This window comes from Drosophila gunungcola, assembly GCF_025200985.1.
Source record: "Drosophila gunungcola strain Sukarami chromosome 2L unlocalized genomic scaffold, Dgunungcola_SK_2 000007F, whole genome shotgun sequence".
NCBI lineage: Eukaryota > Metazoa > Arthropoda > Insecta > Diptera > Drosophilidae > Drosophila > Drosophila gunungcola.
Genome location: NW_026453162.1, coordinates 567,733 through 587,999, shown reverse-complemented (window position 1 = coordinate 587,999; position 20,267 = coordinate 567,733). Strand labels below are relative to the sequence as shown.

General features: G+C 35.5%; 1 protein-coding gene across 13 annotated transcripts in view; it reads right to left on the bottom strand.

Moving 5' to 3' along the window:
• Positions 1–20,267, bottom strand: part of LOC128253226 (protein amalgam) — a 508,116-nt gene that overhangs the window by 135,762 nt on the left and 352,087 nt on the right. The window lies entirely within an intron of this gene.

The following is a 20,267-nucleotide window of genomic DNA, read 5'->3' as shown; positions in this document are numbered from 1 at the left end:
GAAATATGTGAGGCGTGTATTAACGGAAAGTAATATAGGCTAAAATTTGAAATATCTGATGTATGTGGTCCGAATATGCCGAATAAAATAAAATAAAATTAATATGCCGAATAAAAACTACTATGTAGTATTTATTGACCAGTTTACAAATAACTGTGTTACTGTAGTATGCACACATATTGTATACCCAATATACCAAGAGTACTTAAAGGGTGTGTACACCGTAACACTTTGTTGCAGTGTTAACATAATCAAAATGTCCCGGTCATAAACCCAAGTGTCCGAAATATGAACCGATCGCTATGCCTTGGACTACACACCGAAAGTGCTAGCGTCGGCATAATTGTAACACGAACGGACCTCATGTTCATATACCTCGCGCTCCCGCTTAAGAGAGCATAGACTATATACTTAAGCATATACAAAGCCGTCTCACTGCCGCCGTCTGTGGGCAGCGCAGCGACGAGACTTAGCCTTACTTAGAATTAAAAGTATAATGTAAAAATCAGAAAACATATAAATGTTGGAGCGGCACCATTGCTGCTTCTCCAAAATAAAGAATCAAATTTAAATTCAAAAAAACTTGATGTTTCAATTGTGATCAAAGTGGATACTTCCTGGCGACCTTGACATGGTCCTAGAGGACCTGAATCAAAGCAGAAAAGAGAGAAGATGACCATTACCGGGAAAAGTGGCAAATAGGAAGTGGCAGTCTGTCAAAATTCAACAAGTGTGAGAGGCAATCCGCCCCTTACTCCAACGCGGGAAATTGGCAAACGGGCAATGGGCAAAATGAGAAATGGGCAAACTCGGAGGCCAGAAAAACAAGATATAGAATAGCTCACATTAAGTAGCTATTATACACAAATATCTGCCGCCCACATGGGCAACAGCAGAAAAATTAACTGCTGAGCTTAATTTTTTCAAAGAATGCCTCCAGCTACGCAAACCAAATACCGCAACTCACTCAGCTAATATTAAAGTTAAAAATGAAAAAATAACTAATAAGCCACCATCTCCAAAGCCTTTGCCGAAGAAACCTGGCGTCTGCCCAAACGACTGCCCTGGAACACTAGACACCGCAGCATGCAAATACACATGCATGAAGAAGACCAGTGCGAAGACCGGCACCGGCCCCGTCTGAGCTCATAGGCTCGGGATAACAGCAGCAGAGAACTCAACAAGCGCAAGAGTTCCCCCCCGCCACTTGCGCCTTCGAAGGAGCGTCAGCGAAGCCAAGCCGGCGACGACCAGCTGACGCGGGAAACACCAAAAAAACATGTTAATACCATTTGTACTGCATAATTTTTTTAATTGCACTGCGATGCATTTTTTTAATAATATAATATAATTTCTGTAAAACTGAGCGGAACCCTTTCTGCTCAGTTAGAAGTATGGCTCGTAAAGCCATACGAAAAATTAGGTAGAACATGTAAAGACAAAATACAAAATTACAAATTTCTAAAGATTTTTAAAACAAAATTAATAAAAAATTAAATTAAAAAAATTCAAATAAAAAAAACAATTTAATCATTTTTTTTCATGAGCCAATATACATGGCACATTAATTATAAATTGAGAAAAACACCAAATATAATTGGAAAAAATTATAAAAAAAGTGGTAGACTCAAAGGCAAACGTTGTAAATAAGATCGAATCTGAAAAAATTGTCACAGAAATGATCACAATAATTCTAATAATGATAGCAGTTATAATGTTAGCAAATGCGTTTTTAAATTCTATAAGTGCCTACTCAAAACATTCCAAAGTCAAGCAAACGACTTGGACAAAATTTAAAACTTGCTTATCATAATTGCAATCATTATAGGCATTAATCAAAATACAAAAAAAAAAATGTATTAACATATTCATTCAATTTACAATAATTCCCAATATCATTCTAATTTTTTTTACATAATCAAAAATGAACACTCTAGAAGCTCTTACAAAGGTCTATAGGACTAACCCAAATTTTCGACAAATTTCTGGGAAAATAGAAGAACTCACTAAAAATGAAAATAATAAATAAGGTAATTAAATAAAAACAGAGAAGAGAAAACCGAAGTTTAATCAAAAAATCGCGCGAAGTTTTATTATACCAGTACCCGGGAAATGGGACCCCTACCAAAAGTAGCCAGTTAATAAAAGAAAGTGTGAAAAAATTCTATCCAAAAAATTGAGCCAACAAATTTTCAAAAAATTACCTCTCGCCCGCACGAGAAATCAGCAGTCGTCGCCGTCAGCAGTCGTTGCCAGCGCACCTTTTCACCCCTCGCCCCGCACGAGGTATAGCGATCGTGAGCAGCATTCACCGCCAGCAACCAGCCCCCTCGCCCCGCTCGAGGGATCGGAATACAAAAAGCTGCGCTGACAAAAAATGTAAGTAGGCTTTTTCTATTATTCGCAAAATGTTCAGTAGAACACATAAATAAATATAAAATACGAATAAATGTCTGTGAGTACAATTCGGCAGGTAGAAACAAAACTTTAAGTTTAAAGAAAAAATCTTTAGAATTTTCTGCTGTCTGTCTACACTGAGAGAAATAATTTTCTCCCTAATTTAAAGTATTTTTTTTTTTAAATACGGTAAAATAAATAAATCATTTGTAAAAGCTACACTAGGAATATATTTCCTTCTAGAATTTATTGAATATAAATATAAATATTGCCACAATAAAAACAGATGGGAAACCGGTGTACTCCAAGTCGTACCCGCACCCAATGGGCGTGACAGAAATTGTAAACGCAGAGGTTAAACAACTTCTAGCGGACTGCATCGTAGGGCCATCTAGATCACTCTACAACAAGCCAACTTGGGTCGTGGGTAAAAAGGGCACCGACCAAAACCGGTTAAATAAGAAGCGATTAGTTATTGATTTCAGAAAATTAAACCAGAAAACAGTTGACGATAGATATCCATATCCCGCGATTTCTACAATATTGTCAAGCATAAGCAAATTTAAATTTTTTACAACACTTGATCTTAAATCAGGCTTCTACCAGATAGAACTGGCGGAAAGGGATAGGGAAAAAAAACGGCTGTTTCAATAAATAACGGTAAATATGAATTTTGTAGATTGCCGTTGGGACTAAAAAATGCTCCGAGCATTTTTCAAAGGGCTATTGATGATGTAACGGGAAAAAAATTTTTAAAACATGCTATGTGTATGTTGATGATTTAATAATTTTTTCTCAGACAAAAGAGGACCACGTTAATTAAGTCTCGAGAAACTCTTAGAGGCAGGTATGAGGGTGTCCCAAGAAAAATTAAAGTTTTAAAAAAAAATTGTTGAATATTTGGGATTCAAAGTATCAGAAGGGGGCTTACGAACCTCACCTGAATTTCCTCTACCAAAAACCCTCTTCAATATCCGCTCTTTTTTGGGGTTAGCGAGTTATTTTAGATGCTTTATTAAAGGTTTTGCATCAATAGCAGGACCCCTTACAGGAATACTAAAAGAAGAAAATGGAAAAGTAAGCAAGTATCAATCGAGGAAAATTGATATCGAAATGACTAAACAGCAGAGGGAAGCATTTCATGAGTTAAGGGAAATCTTAGCATCAGAAGATGTCCTACTGTTATACCCTGACTTAACGAAGCCGTTTGATTTAACAACGGACGCTTCAGGTCTCGGTCTAGAGGCGGTATTATCCCAAGGGGGACGCCCTATTACTATGATATCTCGCACGTAACGAAAAAAACTTCGCAACAAACGAACGCGACCTACTTGCCATAGTCTGCTCCCTAAAAAACCTCCGCATCTACTTATACGGAGTAAAAGACGCATTTATACTGATCACCAGCCGTTAACATTCGCTCTGTCGGATAAAAATCCCAATGCGAAACTAAAACGCTGGAAAGGTATTATCGATGATCACGGAGCTAAGGTAATTTACAAGCCAGGCAAGAAAAACCTTGTAGCAGACGCATTGTCTCGCCAAAATATAAACGTCTTACATGACACTCCAGAATCGGACGCGGCTCCGATACATAGCGAGCAATCGCTTTCTTACACTATTGACACCACCGACAACCCGGTCAACTGCTTCCGAAATCAATTTATAATTGAAGAAGGAGACAGTTCGTCTGTAGACAACTTTATTTTATTCAAAAACGAAATGAGACACATAATAAAGTTCTCGGACCGCAATTGCCTGATTAATACAATTCAAAATGTAATAAATCCAGAGGTAGTAAATGCGATACATTGCTCTCTCCCAGTCCTAGCTTTTATTCAGCATAGGATAATCGAGTTATTCCCAGGCACATCATTTAAGTACTCATAAAGCTTTGTGCAGGACATAACAGATAAAATTGAACAAAAGGAAATCATAATTACTGAGCATAATAGAGCCCACCGTGCTGCTCAGGAAAATGTAAAACAAATTTTACGGGACTATTTTTTTCCAAAAATGCTAAGGCTATCTTCGGAGGTAACATTAAATTGTAGAATCTGTTCCATGGCCAAGTACAGCCACCACCCCACCAAGCAGACAGTCGGCCAAACACTAATACCCTCTTGCGCAGGGGAAATTCTTCATATCAACATATTTTCAACGGACGGAAACCTTTTTCTCACATGCATCGACAAATTTTCCAAATTCGCTATAGTCCAAAAATTAACCTCAAGGGCCATCGTTAATGTAAAAGCTGCAATATTAAACGTAGTAAATTTTTTTCCAAACACAAAAACTATTTACTGTGACAACGAGAGGTCGCTTAACTCCGAAACGATAAAATCAATTCTAGTTAATAATTTTAATTATTGCATCTCAAATGCATTTTTTACTACTAACGCTAACAGTTGCCTTGACGAACGCGACAGTCAAACTTAACAACTATACGAACTCGGACTACATTGGACTACTCGGACGGTGACATTGTAATTTGGGATAGTTACGGATACCTACGACATTCAACGAACTTGACATCGTACGAGGACTATGAAGACCAGACAGAAGCAATGACCAAGACCTTCACGAACGATCACAGAACGCAAGTAATAACAACTGACTTAGGTCACATTTGTAAATTAGTTGCTGCCCTTCAAGTCCACCACTAGGAGCATTAACTTAATCGGAACAGCACTTAAAGTCATTGCAGGAACTCCCGACTTTGAAATTGGGACCTAATAAAGTTAAACCAGGAACAATTATTTAACGCTGAAGAAGGACAATCTGAGTTAAATATTAAATTTCAAGAACGTTTAAATGCACTTACTAATTCTATGAATCAAATTCGGAATGTAGACAGAGATGAAGAAACCCACCTTTTTGAAATCATTTTAGTAAAAAACAGAATTGTTATGACAGACTTAGAAAATATTTTGATGGGCCTAACCCTAGCGAAACTTAACATCGTAAGCCCGGCTATCCTGGATAGCAGCGACATAAGCGAATTCAAAGACAAACAGCCTACTAACATAAGCTTAGTAGAAATATTATAAGTATCTAGCATAAGCGTTTTTCAAAATTCAGAAATAATCCACTTTCTCATTAAATTCCCCTACTCTAAGCTAGTTTGTAAAAATATAACAGTTTACCCGGTTCAGCACCACAACAAGATCCTAGACTTCGAGAATGGAGACCTAGTCGCCGATTGCGCAGCAAGAATTGTCAACATCGGGGGCTGTAAAGCTACAGTAGGCGCTACCTTCTGCAAGGAACAAGGCGACACATGCGCACAACAGATGGTGGCCGGGGTGACTGCACAATGCTCCACCCTACCAGGTCACTTGAGTCCAGTTACTGTAGTGAACCACGGTACCCTCATCATCAACAACGCTCAAGTGACCATCATCGACGACCTCGGTCTAAAACAAGAGATATCTGGCTCATACCTTGTAACCTACTCTAGCAAGGTATCACTAAACGGCTCCTGGTACATAAACCAACTCAGCCAGGACCCTGGTAAACATTACCGCTCATCAGAGCCGACTCAGCAAGGAAACTGCCGAATCCACGATTCGGATACCATCGCCCCATTGCCTGATACCAAGTGCTGACCCGGCGCTTTAGCGGCAGCGCAGGAACATGCGCTCAGCGAATTATCGCTGGATACCAAGTGCTGACCTTGCATTTTGGTGACAGCGCTGCTAGCAGGCAAAGGCCTTAAGCTGTGGCCGGATCAGAGCCTTAAGTTAGTCTAAGTTTTTTACTCCGCAGCCATAGCTGTGTTAAGATAAACCTTTATAAATTTTTCTAACCCTTTGCCTAAACAGGCTTGGGAGTAATAAATAACATTAAACAAAAATATAAAACGGTCTAAAAGTAATTTATTTCATTATTAAAAGAAAATTCAGATTCATTCACAAATATTATTCAAATATCAGGTTTTGGTGAAGGAACAACCAACTCTAAGGGACTAATTTCAATACAACTCCTTACAAATAACTATGCCATCCCACATAATTTCTATTTAGTAACAACAGATTTTCCAATTAAATATGATGGAAACGATTGGCTTATACTAAGGCCCAACAATCTCGATTACCCAATAAACATTCCAATTAATCATATACTTCAAAACAATTTGACAATTCTACCAGCAAGGTCCAAAGTTGTCCGAAAAATTGCTATAAGCGCAGCAACCAAGTATGTATTTATACCAAACCAAGAAATCCAATACGGAGTATTCATTGGAAACTCCATTGCAGATTCCAAAAATAAATTTGTCTGAATTTTTCATACAACCAATAAAAACAAAATTATCCACTTAAAGGAACTAAAAATTTAACCGTTAGATGACTACGGAATAGTAAAAACAAACGAAAATGACAACAATACAGAAACTTTAAATAAATTGAATAAAAATTTCCTTCCCAATTTCAAACAAAACTTAATGAATTAAGTAATTAATAGAAACCGAATCAATATCAACAAATAATTTTTACAGACAAAAAACTGGATTGAAAGATGATGAACCAGTTTATATTAAAAACTACAGTCAAAAGGAAGAAGTTGATAAACAAGTCGATCAATTAATCAAAGATGTTCAGCTAGTGTCTCGAAAGGCGTATGCGTTAAGAGCACAGCAGTTCACCACTAGAGTCCCAGAACGGCAGCATACCGAATCGTGAGCGCTACGCCAATAAGGAACGGAGCCAGTCGAGACAACCGGAGGCAGAGCAAGGACAACGAGGACACCCAGGACGAAGAAAATAAATACGTCGAATTCTGAACTCTGCGGCAGAGAGGGTAGGGTGGAAGCGTTTGTCTAGAACCTAGCGTTTGACCCAGGGACTGCGTACGCCTGAACCGTCAGGTAGAAACTGAGCCGACGTCCGGTGCGACCGGCCAGGACAAAGCAAGGGACAGGAGGCTGCGGCTGCGAAAGGCTTACGCCTTGAGAACACAGTGTCTGTTCACCCTAGTCTGGGAACGGTGATGCATCCCTAAGCCCTGTAATCCCGCCGAGCCCAAGGCAACAGAAGGCATAGCGAGCGAAATCGGCGAGGGAAACACCACTTCGCAGCAATCACAGCCCAGCGAGACGTTCAACGTGGGAAGGAGCCTAAAGCGGAGCATATTTCCACATTGTCAATACAAAACCCCGGCCGAGGGTCAAGTCGACGAATAAAAGATCATTTATTGTATATTCCCAATCTTTCTGTGCGTTTTCACTAATCAATAGGGCGGTCACGTTTATAAAAAATTTGTTGGGACGAACATTTACATCTTCTGAGCTAGCCGCACGACATTCGTAGCGAGCGGATAAACCAAGAAAATCAGTTCGTTACAACTTCCCATATTTAGATTTAGTGTCAGGATTTCATCAAATAGAACTCGAAGAAAACTCTCGGAATATAACGTCATTTTCCACGAGCAATGGCTTCTACCTAAAAGCATATGATTAAAATCCTCACAAACGTTTTTGATTTATGCAGGGAACACAACCTTAAATTGCACTCAGAAAAGTGAACATTTTTCAAACACGAGCTTAACTTCCTTCTACCAGACAACAAGAAATATGAGGTCATATTTTCAGATTTTTCACGACACATAACGCGATTATGCAAAAAGTATGTAAAACTCGACTGGACAGATCAATGTCAAAAAGCATTCGAATACCTAAAAATACAACTGTTGAAACCGACATTATTACAGTATCCCGACTTTAATAAAGAATTTTGCATAACAACGGATGCATAAACAAGCATGCGGAGCCGTCCTAACACAAGAACATAATGGAACGCATCTACCAGTAGCATACGCATCACGTTCATTCACAAAAGGAGAAAATAATAAAAACACGACAGAACAATAATTAGCAGCTATACATTGGGCAATTAAGACCTTATATATACGGAAAACACTTCACAGTAAAAACACACCACAGACCACTAACATATCTATTTTCAATGACTAACCCAAGTTCAAATAATTAACCAGAATGAGACTTGACTTAGCGGAATACGATTTTGCTGTTGAATATCTTAAGGGAAAGGACAACCACATTGCAGTAAACAGAAAAATTCCTGAGGAGGAACAGAACATGAAGAAATAGATTTGCCTAGGCAAACTCTAAATGAAGCTTCTCAGCCCAACGTATACGAAGTCATTGTAAACGATGAGGTACGAAAAGTAGTGACCTTGCGATTAACGAATTCACTTTGCTTGCTAAAGCATGGGAAGAAAGTTATAGCAAGAATTGACGTTAGCAAAATGTACACCAATGGAATTCTCGACTTGGTCAGTTCTTTCAAAGGCTTGAAAAGCAAGCCGATATACTAAATATCAGCCAACTCAAAGTGGCACCGAGCGAAAAGGTCTTTGACACCATCTCAATGGAATCTTTCAAAATAATGGGCTATTAAATATTACAAACTCTAAGAGTAGCGCTACTCAAGCCAGTGACCCTATTATCAAATAATACTAAAGAGAAAGAAGCAATACTGTTAACATTTCATGGCGATCCAATACAAGGAGGTCATACAGGCATAGCTAGAACATAAGCAAAAATAAAAAGGTTTTCTTATTGGAAAAACATGACCAGAGATATATCAAAGTATATAAGAAAATGCATCAAATGCCAAAAATCAATAACAACGAAACACACAAAAACTTCATTGACTATCACTGAAACGCCACAAATGGCTTTCGACAGGGTAATTGTGGATACGATCGGTCCACTACTCAAATCTGAACAAGGAAATGAATATGCAGTAACTCATATCTGCGATTTAACAAAATATCTTGCCGCAATACCAATACCGAATAAAAGTTCAAATACAGTAGCAAAAGCTATATTTGAGGATTTTATTTTGAAGCACGGTCCCACAAAGACGTTCATTACGGACATGGGAACAGAATATAAAAATTCAATAATAGAACAATTATTCAAAAATTTGAATATCAAAACATAACTTCTACCGCACATCATCATCACACTGTAGGTACCGTGGAGCGAAGACACAGAAAAATTTAATGATTTCGTCCGATCATACATCTCAGTTGTCAAAACAGATTGGGATGTGTGGCTCCAATACTTCGTATCCCCCTCTATGGCACATGACTATTGCCCATATGAGTTAGTTTTTGGTAAAACTTTAAATTTTCCTACACATTTTAATGGTATAGATAAGATTAAATCCCTATATAATATAGAAGACTATGCAAGAATCTAAGTTTAGACTAGAACAAGCATTTAAGAGAGCTAGATTAATGTTAGAAGCCCATAAGCAAAAGCAAAAAAAAAGCTATACTTTATATTTTAATTTAAAAATAGGAGATCAGGTTTTATTGAAAAATGGAACAAGGCATAAGCTAGACTTTAAAAATTCTGGACGCATAGAAGAAAAAGATAACATAGTAATTTCAAAAAATACAAATAAAAAACAAACAGTTCATAAGGATAGGTTAAAGAATTTTCATTCATAATTTTCAACTAAATAAATAGCAATGGTCTGATCAACCAAATAAGTTCTAATATTATATACTAATATACAAAATTAAACCAATACCAATTCTTTCAGATTCCATTTTATAAAAAAAAAATTAATTAAAAAAAATAATAAAAAAAAAACATACCAACAACAAATAATATATAATTATATCATTTTTTAATTTTCCAAAATGTTATATTTTAAACGATTAAACATAATGACTAGAAAATAACTTCATTTTATTACGTTATTTTTCAAAAGGAGGTAAATGTAGTAGCACACATATTGTATACCCAATGTACCAAGAGTACTTAAAGGGTGTGTACACCGTAACACTTTGTTGCAGTGTTAACATAATCAAAATGTCCCGGTCATAAGCCCAAGTGTCCGAAATATTAAAAAATCAGAAAACATATAAACGTTGGAGCGGAACCATTGCTGCTTCTACAAAATAAAGAAAGAATTTAAATTTTAAAAATCTTGATGTTACAATTGTGATCAAAGTGGATACTTCATTACATATAAAATTGAAAGCCATTTTATTAAGACGTGTTTTTTTTTGTATTCAAAAATTTTGTGTCGAAAAGTGAGGCCCATTTCAGCTTAAAAATGGTAAATCTATATAATGAAATGAATTTTGCGTCGAAAAAAGTATCAGTTATCATTTAATGGTTCCTCATACCCCACAATTGAATGTTGTTGTAGATCTTACCTGTACTAAACTTAATAAAAGTTTTTGAATTGAATCTATTTTAACAGCAACTTATTTAGTTAATAGGCCCCCCCTTAGAAAATATAAGAAAAACACCATATAAGATGTAGAATAAAAAGGAGTCAATATTAAAAAATATTTAAAGATATTTCGATCGACGACGTAAAAGCGAAAAGGCACTGTGGTAAAACATGATTCTAACAGAAGTCATGATTCTCCAAGAAGAGAATGAAGAGTAAGTTATTCCATTACAGGAAATAAATGAATAAATAAAAACTACAATTGTTTCGAGAATACCGATCCAGTAATTGAAACTAGTGACCATATACTAGAAAATGAAAATCGACAAGGAGAGGATTAAAGATAAACCGAAATTATCATATACACCCCTGTTCCAGTTTTCACTCAGAAGTGAGTTCGTTGACATTGGCGGATTTTCCTTTAACATAATAAAAGTTCCCTAGCTTTCTAGGAAATTTCCTAGGGAAATTACTATTTGTGGGAAATAAAAAAGCTGCCTGCCGCTACTGCTCTTAAGAATAGGGTATGGTTTGCCTATGTTTTCCAGGCAAATCTCTGAACAACATTTGGCACGCTGCAGTTCCTAATCTTTGTGCATTATTGGTGCACACATTTAATGTCTAAAATCAGTCATAAAATCATTGGTATCCAAAAATAACAAGTTCTACTTATTTTAAAGGCAGTAATGGAAACTGACCAACAAAAGTGTTGAAGAACTCGTGTGAATCAGCTGTTTGGCACCAGTGTTGCTAACAAAGTTGCCAAAGACGATGAAAGAGGTCCCAACACAACACGCTTGCACAATAAATACATTAAATTAAGGGGTAATAAGAACAAAAACTCTTTTAAACTAAACTTAGATAATTTACACTTGTAACCATATAAAACAAACCGAAAAGCGCTTGCTAAAAATAAGTCCCTCGAAAATTTTTTTTTGGACAATGACAACCTTTGCTTTGTTTCTATCAAATTCGTTCGGAAACTAGAACAAGTGCGGAGGATTTGCAAAACTTCAGTAGGTTAGAATCGAAGCGATTTGCCATCACAAAATAATTTTTAAAGAATCAAATACGTTACTAATAACCAAATCTGTTATGCAACAATGTTATTAAAACATCAAAGAATAAGGTAAAAATATAATTTAAGTTATCGCAAAGTATTTTAAAAGAATTAGTTTCTGTTCTTGCGGATCTGAATCCGTCAGCCAAATTCTTGGCGAAAAGGTTCCGTGAGTTTTTTGCGGAAGTTAACACAGAATTAACAGAGGGAACTTAGATTCCGTGCAAATCTTTAGGAAGTTAAAATTGGAACAGGTCTGGGAAATTCAAAACCGTGTGATTCTTTCGGTACTCAAAACTGGAACAGGGCTGATAGATTTTTAGAAAAATGTCTTGTAAATACCCAAATAAGTTTAAGTGATATTCTCATAACATATGATTAAACCTTGTGGGAGGAAGCCATACAAGATAAACTTAATTCTTATTTTGTAAATAATAAATGGTGCTTAGTGCAAAGGCCTATGGATAAAAACATAGTTGGTTGCAAGTGGGTTTTTAGTTTAAAGCAAGACAAAAATTTACTAAAAAAACATGACAAGAATGGTAGCAAGGGGCTTTACCAAAAAATATATGAGGGATTATAATTATTCTTTTGCACCAGTTGCACGAATTTTAAGTTTTAGATTTATGTAAGGATGTTAAAACAGCATTTTTAAATGGATCTTTAAAAGATTAAATTTATATGAAAATTTCTAAAAAGTTTAACCCAATACGATGCAAATAAAGTATGTATGCTAAATAAAGCTATTCACGGTCTTAAGCAAGCTGCAAGATGCTGGTTCGAGGTCTTTGAAAGTGCACTTAAAAAAACTTGGATTTCAGAATCTAGAAGCAGACCGATGCACTATGGGGCAAACGACTACATTTTGTGACATTAATAAATAACTTTTTTTAAATAAGTTTATGATACGAAAAGCAAGGTTTTTTTTTATTATTCAGAAGATTATGTTGAAAAAATACACGTATGGAAAAAGAAAGGGCGTGGTCTTTCCTTTTTTTAGGATATAACAGGTTTTTTTCTTTTGGGAGAATTTTTCTTTAGAGTAAACGCAGTAATTTTATTAAAAAGAATTTAAAATTTTGATAAATAATTAAAATTTTCAAAATATAGCCAAAGTCGGGCTGAGCGCGCTTTCGAGCAGCTGCACTTGCAGCTTGAATTAGTAATCTAACATTTGAATGCGAGCTAAGGCAGGAAGAATGCCTTTAGTTGAATAGATTTAAGTTGTTTTTGCACTTTGCCCACTTCTGTGTTATATTGTAGCAAAGGCTTTGACTTTTTTTAACCAAAATATCCTTAACTTGCTTTGAACGAGGTCCACGTATTGACGGTTTCATAAATTCGAAAATGGCAATCTCCTTTGCACTCTTTGTCGCCTCTGCTTTCCATATGTTAAAAAACTCGGAGTTTGCAAATTTGAGGTTAGAACCTAAAAGTTTAATTTAAGAATAAGTGCGCAAAAGTGCACTTTTATACTAACAGAATAGAAAAGTAATTGAATAATCTACAACATGTAACAAGTTTTAGAGTTTGAAATTGCTTGAATCACTTTGTAGCTCTATTTAAAAATAACAAATCACTACAAGCTTTTATTTTTTTTGGGGTTATAACTTACACAAGATTAGAGGTACACCACAATCGATAACTACAATTCACGTTTACAAACACATATTACAAACCACTATTGTTGGACTGCATGCCAAAAAATTGCACTTGAATTGGTTTTTTTTGCTTCTTTTTTAAAGGTAAATTTGAAAGAAAAATTTACGACTTAACAGCGCTCGCTTCAAGTTGCACAAACAGCTGACTTTGACAGCTAATAGCTTAACGGTAATGCGTTCTGTTAAAACTTTGTGTTTGCAACATTTAAGATTAGGGTTATTCCTATCCATCGCGATTAAAAAATAATATATTTACCGGCTTTTAAAAAATGGGTTTTTTTTTTAATTTAGCAAACTAAATTATGAGGCTTTGCAAGCTAAAGAATCATGTGAAGCACCATGATTGGCTGATAAATGTACATATATGTAAATATAAGTTACACCCAAAATAATACGATTTCCCAGACAAGACAAAGAGTAAGCATTGATTGCACAACAAACAGCAAAGCAATGCCCTCAATAAAGTTCAAACGAACTTAGCCACGTGCGCTGAGCTTGCACCTTTTGGTCAGCGATCGTGGGAATGCAGAACAGCCACTTTCTAAAGTTGATCGAACTCAACTAAGTGCATACAATAAAAACTAATTAAAATGCACCGGCCAAATACACTTTTCGGAACCTTTGGCAGCTAACTCTAGCCAAGGTTGCCTACTGCATACCTGCAGTCTAGTAGTTCGGCGTTCGATAGTGAGCTTGCTCTTTATCAACGATGTTATAATTTGTAATATTGATAGTCCATTCATATTAAGTTCAATTAAATTCAACGTCCCAGCCAGGAGTCTCCGTACCGCCATCCCATTTTTTGAAAGTGCTGGGAGGACTAACTATGCGCGGAATGAGAGAATCCTAAGAGCTTTAAGACTATTTAACTCTTTGCCATTAAGTATTCGATTGGTTTGAGGATCCAAGAAGGATGTGTTTAGGCAATTGCTTAGGGAATATTTTCTAATAAATATTTAGTTTTAAAGTAAGTTAGCTGATAGCCAGATAAGGCTTTATCCATTGGCGAATAAATAAATAAAAAATAAATAAATAAATAAATAAATAAATAAAAAAAAAAATAAATAAATAAATAAATAAATAAACAAATAAATAAATAAATAAATATATAAATAAAAAACAAATAAATAAATAAAAAAATAAATACATAAATAAATAATAAATAAATAAATAAATAACTAAATAAATAAATATATAAATAAATAAATAAATAAATTACAATTAAGTTTGGCCAACGGCGACCAAGAGCAGCAACCAATAATATGAAAGATCGTCAGCAGAAACAGCAACAGCGGCAGAGACGGCGGCAGCGATGGAGCGACGCGTAGTTATAAAAAGCAATTGTTTAATCTAAGTAAATTAGTTCTTAATCCAAATCAATAAAGATAAGTTTGATTTATTTTTTTATATCTAAATCGTAATCAATCTTTTAACTGCCGCCCGAAAATTCTGACGATTCGAAAACCCCCGCCTAATCAGTGAGAAGTGAAAAGCCAAAAATCCTGAGACCCGGATATGCAAAAGTGCCGTTTAAAAAACGCCACAAATTGTCACTCCTGAAAATAAACAGGACTTGTACTCAGTGGAATAATCAGGCCAAATTTTATCGCCTTGATCCCTTTAGTATCCGTTCGAAGGGAACGTGAAATAAGGTACAGAGAAGGCCCCTTAGTAAACTCATAATCAGGAAAGATCGTTGCAGCGTGGGATAAAATGGAATCCGCCGACCCTGTCATCACGAGAGCACGCCGAGATAACTACTGTTAGAATAGTTTTAAGCGATCTATTAAAAACATAAACATAAAAATTATTTAATTGGAAAACATTCAAAGAACAAAAAAGTTTTACCCAAATATAAAGTGTAGAAGACACATTTTAGTAATTAAAAAATACCCAAAATATAGGGAAAATAAAATCCCCACACAATATTTACAAAAATTCACCCCATAATAAGAAAAATTCCACACCCTAATTCTTAGAAAACAACTTCGGAATTCTGAATAACTAACATTAAAATTAAATACAACTTTTCGCTGCTCATATATCCATTCACCAAGATTTGGCAGACAGACTCGCGAATCTTGCCGGACCCTCATCAGCCAGTACCACACAAATAAACCCACAAGTAATGATCAAACAATTAAAAGAAAATTAAAGCACAATCTTAGTGAGTTAGATAAATTACCAGACATTCGGACACTAAGAGACTTTTCAGGAAACAAAAGTAAATATTCGTCATGGCGAAAAGTGTCGAGAGGGTGTTAAAAATCTATGAAAACAGAATTGGTTCACCAAAATATTATGGAATTCTTTTAGCAATCCGTAACAAAATTACTGGTCACGCGGACGCAGTACTAGCTTCATATAATACCCCCTTATATTGGACAGTTATTTTAAAATGCCTAACAGCGCATTTCGCCGACAAGCGCGACTTAAAGACCTTAAAATATAAGCTCTATGCTCTTAACCAAGGGTACAATACTATAGACGAATATTAGCAGGCAGTTTGTCAACAACTATCACTAATTCTGAACCGAATTGGCAGCTTAAATGAATCACAAGAAACTATACAATCTCTGACAGCCATCTACAGGGAAAAAGCCTTAGACACTTTTGTCAGAGTCCTTAATGGAAACCTGGCACAATTGCTCTCCACTAAAGAACCACATGACTTAAGACACGCTCTACATTTATACAGTCTACTACAGAACCAAAATGCTAGAAATAACCAGACACAAACACTCCGTATTTAGGGAGGGCTACCACCCAAACCCCAACAACCATATTGGATGGTAGCCGTCAAACAAACTATCCATCCGCATCTCTAGGATAATCAAAACCAATCCCAATTACTCAAACTAACCAATTCAAATCTTATAGTCAACCTTATACAAACCAATCCGGTGCAGAAGCACTCTATAGCACACCAAAACCTCTGTCACAACCACAACCGAAACCGGTACCTATGGATCAGTCCGTTCGATCGTGTCATTTCCATATTTAAGTACCGCGCAGCAAAATTCAGATAAAACTACATCAAGTTCAGAACAAGAGTATTATAAGTTGGTAGAAGAAAATAACGTAAGCGAACTTCAGGAAGAGTATGTATGGCAAAGCGATACCGAACAACAAGAACAAATAGATATGTCAGAACTTTATTTTTAAGAATAAATCGATCCTCACTACCTTACTTTAAAGTAACCAATGGAAAAATTCTTAATCGACACGGGCTCTAATCAAAATTATATTGAAAATCAACTAGTACCAAATATAAAGCCAAATGAGAACACTTTTTCAGTTAGTTCAGTCGTTGGTAACACTAAAATATCACAACACGCAATACTTAAGCTCGCTAATATTTCCGATACACCCATGAAATTTTTTTTACTAGGCACACTGAAAACTTTTCATGGTATTTTGGGCAATGACATAATGAAAAGCCTAGGAGCAATAATAGATGTAAAAAATGATATATTAATTCTCGGAAATAAACGCAAAATTAAAATTCATCAATTAGCGACACAAACAGTAAATACAATTGGACCGCAAGTCAGCCATATGACCGAGTCACAAATATCAATAATAAAACTTCTCGTACAAAGTCACAAAATCATCTTCGCAGAGAAATCAGAACTTCATCAGATTCCCCAGTTTACGGAATACCCAATATCACTCAAACAGGAAGTAGAAAAACAAATAACAGAGATGCTAAGAAATGGTATTATAAGACCTTCAAGATCCGAAAAAGTCCGGTCAGTCCGAAGAAAAAAAGTACAGATTAGTAATTGATTATAGGAAACTTAATGAAGTTACTATCTCAGATCGGTATCCCATACCCAAAATTGGAGAAATTATTGCACAGCTTGGGGACAACAAGTATTTTTCGGTATTAGATCTTAAGAGTGGTTTTCACCAAATACCACTGAAAGATACGGACTTAGAAAAAACAGCATTCGCGGTTAATGGCAGAAAATATGAATTTTCGAGACTCCCTTTCGGTTTAAAAAGTTCCCCATCAATTTTTCAAAGAGCATTAGATGCCATATTGAGAAAATACAAACGGAAAATTTGCTATGTGTACGCTGATGATATTTTAGTCTTTTGCAAAAACGAAATGGAGCACGGCCAAAATTTGGAAAGAGTATTTCCAACACTACAAAACGCAAATATGAGGGTCCAAATAGAGAAATGCCATTTATTCAAAAACGAAGTAGACTTCTTGGGGTACACAATATCAGAAAATGGAGTAAAATTAAATAAAAGCGATTATAAAATTTGCAGTTCCAAAAACATTAAAAGATCTCCGTTCCTTTTTGGGCATGACAGGTTATTATAGGCGGTTCATAAAAGATTACGCGAAAATAGCAAAACCCCAAACCATTCTTCTACGAGGCGAAGAAGGCCGTATATCTAAGACCAAGTCAAGCAGAACTGCTATAAACTTGAGCAAAGAAGCGATTACAGCATTCGAGAAACTTAAAAATACTCTCGTCTCCAGGGAGGTTACCCTTGCCTTTCTACATTTCGGAAAAGAATTTCAATTGACTACTAAAGCTTCTAGTTGCGCAATAGGCGCAGTATTGAAACAAAATCATAGGTCATTTCGCGCACCCTGTCAAAAACTGAAGAGAACTACGCAACTAACGAAAGAGAGATGCTCGCGATCGTTTTGGCGCTCCAAAGTTTAAGACATTATCTTTACGGGTATTCAAAAGTGGTAATATACACGGATCAACCTAGACCAACCCTTGAGTTTTTCGAATAGCGTAAATAATCATAACGCTAAGCTTAAACGCTGGCGAGTATAACCACGAGATCAGGTACAAGCCCGGAGTAGCTAATGTGGTAGCGGACGCATTGTCCCGGACCCCCGCAGAAATTAATTCAATCAGCTCCTCAGCATCAGCCCATAGCCACGAAAGCTCGTCACACAATCTCATATTCTCGGTAGAAGCTCCAACTAACGTATTTAAAAACCAATTATTTTTACTGACTGCCGATACAGATTCCTATAGTTTCAAAATATCATTCCAAACATACCACAGACATATAATTAAACAGAAATCTTACACAAAAGAAAAACTAATTGCAATTTTAAATAGTAGACATGACTCTAAGTTTATAAACGGAATCATTACATCCGAAGAGGTATTGGGAAAAATGCCAAAATTCATTTACCCTTCCTATTTTAAATCATACAAGGCAAACGAAATAGACGACGTAACTTCGGAATCCGAGCCCATAGAGATGCAAAAGAGAACAAATTAATAATTTTGAAGAATTATTTTTTCCACAACTTACCAAGAAAATCCAAGCAATAGTTCAAGCCTGTCAAACTTGTAAAGAATCAAAATACGATAGACACCCCTCAAAAGGAGAAATAAATGATATAGTCGTCCGATTTTGATGAAATTTAAACCGTAATTCTGAAATATTTAGCCATTGCTATATCTCGAAGAATTAAAAAAAAAATGAAAAACACCAAAGTTATAATTTTTTTTATTTTTTTCCGATTGTTCCCTTGGACATGGCTAGATCGGCTCTATAATACCCTCTGCAAGGGTATAAAAATAACATTTTTCAGAGCCGATACAAATGTTAAGGGTTTGGTAACGGTTATTTCAAATGATATTTATTTAGGTTATTGTTTCGGTAAGGCAAAAGCAAATTATTTCGTTTCGGGTTTCGGTTCGTTAAGACTAACGGATAGGAAACCGATTGGATACCTTGTTTTAAAGTCCTGAAATAATTTTTATTTGTGTTGGGCAGCTCGTTACAATAAAAGTTTTTTCTACGACTTTTTGAAAAATAAGCTAAAATGGCAAATCCCTTAAAATAGCAAGGCTGTACAAGGCTTTAACTAAATTCATAAATACACTTTTTAAAATTTTTTTTATTCCGCACGCTAGATTAAAAAATCCTTGTGTAGTTATAAAGTTTGGTTGGAGCGGGACGAATAAGAAAATTTTAAAATCTTTAATTATTTAGTTGAATGCTTAATAATTTTTCCTCACAAAATTTTATATCCAAAATTTTGGGCATTGAAAGTGCGATCGTCACGTTTTTTTTACTTCGTTAGGAGGTGTTTTTGTTTGTAAAGGGTATAAGAATAATACTGTATTTCTAAAATTGATGCATCCCAGAATGTATGGATAGATGTTGAGAACCAAATAAAAGATATTTTTATTTCCCTCTTTCCCAATATTTTCTATGGGAGCTATATGATATAGATTAGGGCGACTGCAACAGACAGAAATTTGTATGCATATTTGTATCCATATGGCTCTTAAGCTAAGGCTAGTTTGCGTAGAAACGTACGGACGAACAGACGGATAGACAGACAAACATGGCTAGTTCGACTCGACTATAAGGTTGAAAATGTCATCTTTACTGCGTTGCAAAAATTTGACTGAAGTTATAATATCCTCAGCCAGAGAATTGAAATAATGCTGATCAATGAAATCTTGATATGTTTTCTATATAATCATACTTCATTTTTGTGACGTACTTCGACTTCATTTTTTTTAACATACTTAAAAATTTATCGAATATTTCAGATCAAAAATAGTCTCTTTATTGTATGTGAGCAAACCTATGTGAATAGTCTGGATCTTTTTTTCGCTATTACTGGTAATTATTCCCGGCTTTAAGAATATGTTTGACTATCTTGAGTTGAAGAATTCTTGCAAATACTTAAAAAATAATAGTCTTAATTTGGATAATTTGCATTAAATATTTGAATTATTGGATATATATATTTAACAAAAGCTTGTCTGTGATGTTTATTTGACCATTTATTATTTGTTGTGAATTTTATTGAATTGATTGTTTTGTTGTCATAATCTTCTCGAGTCGAGCTGTTTCAACTGCGTTAACGGACCTATAGCTCATGATTCCATGATTTTATGACCTAAGTTTCATGAGTCATGA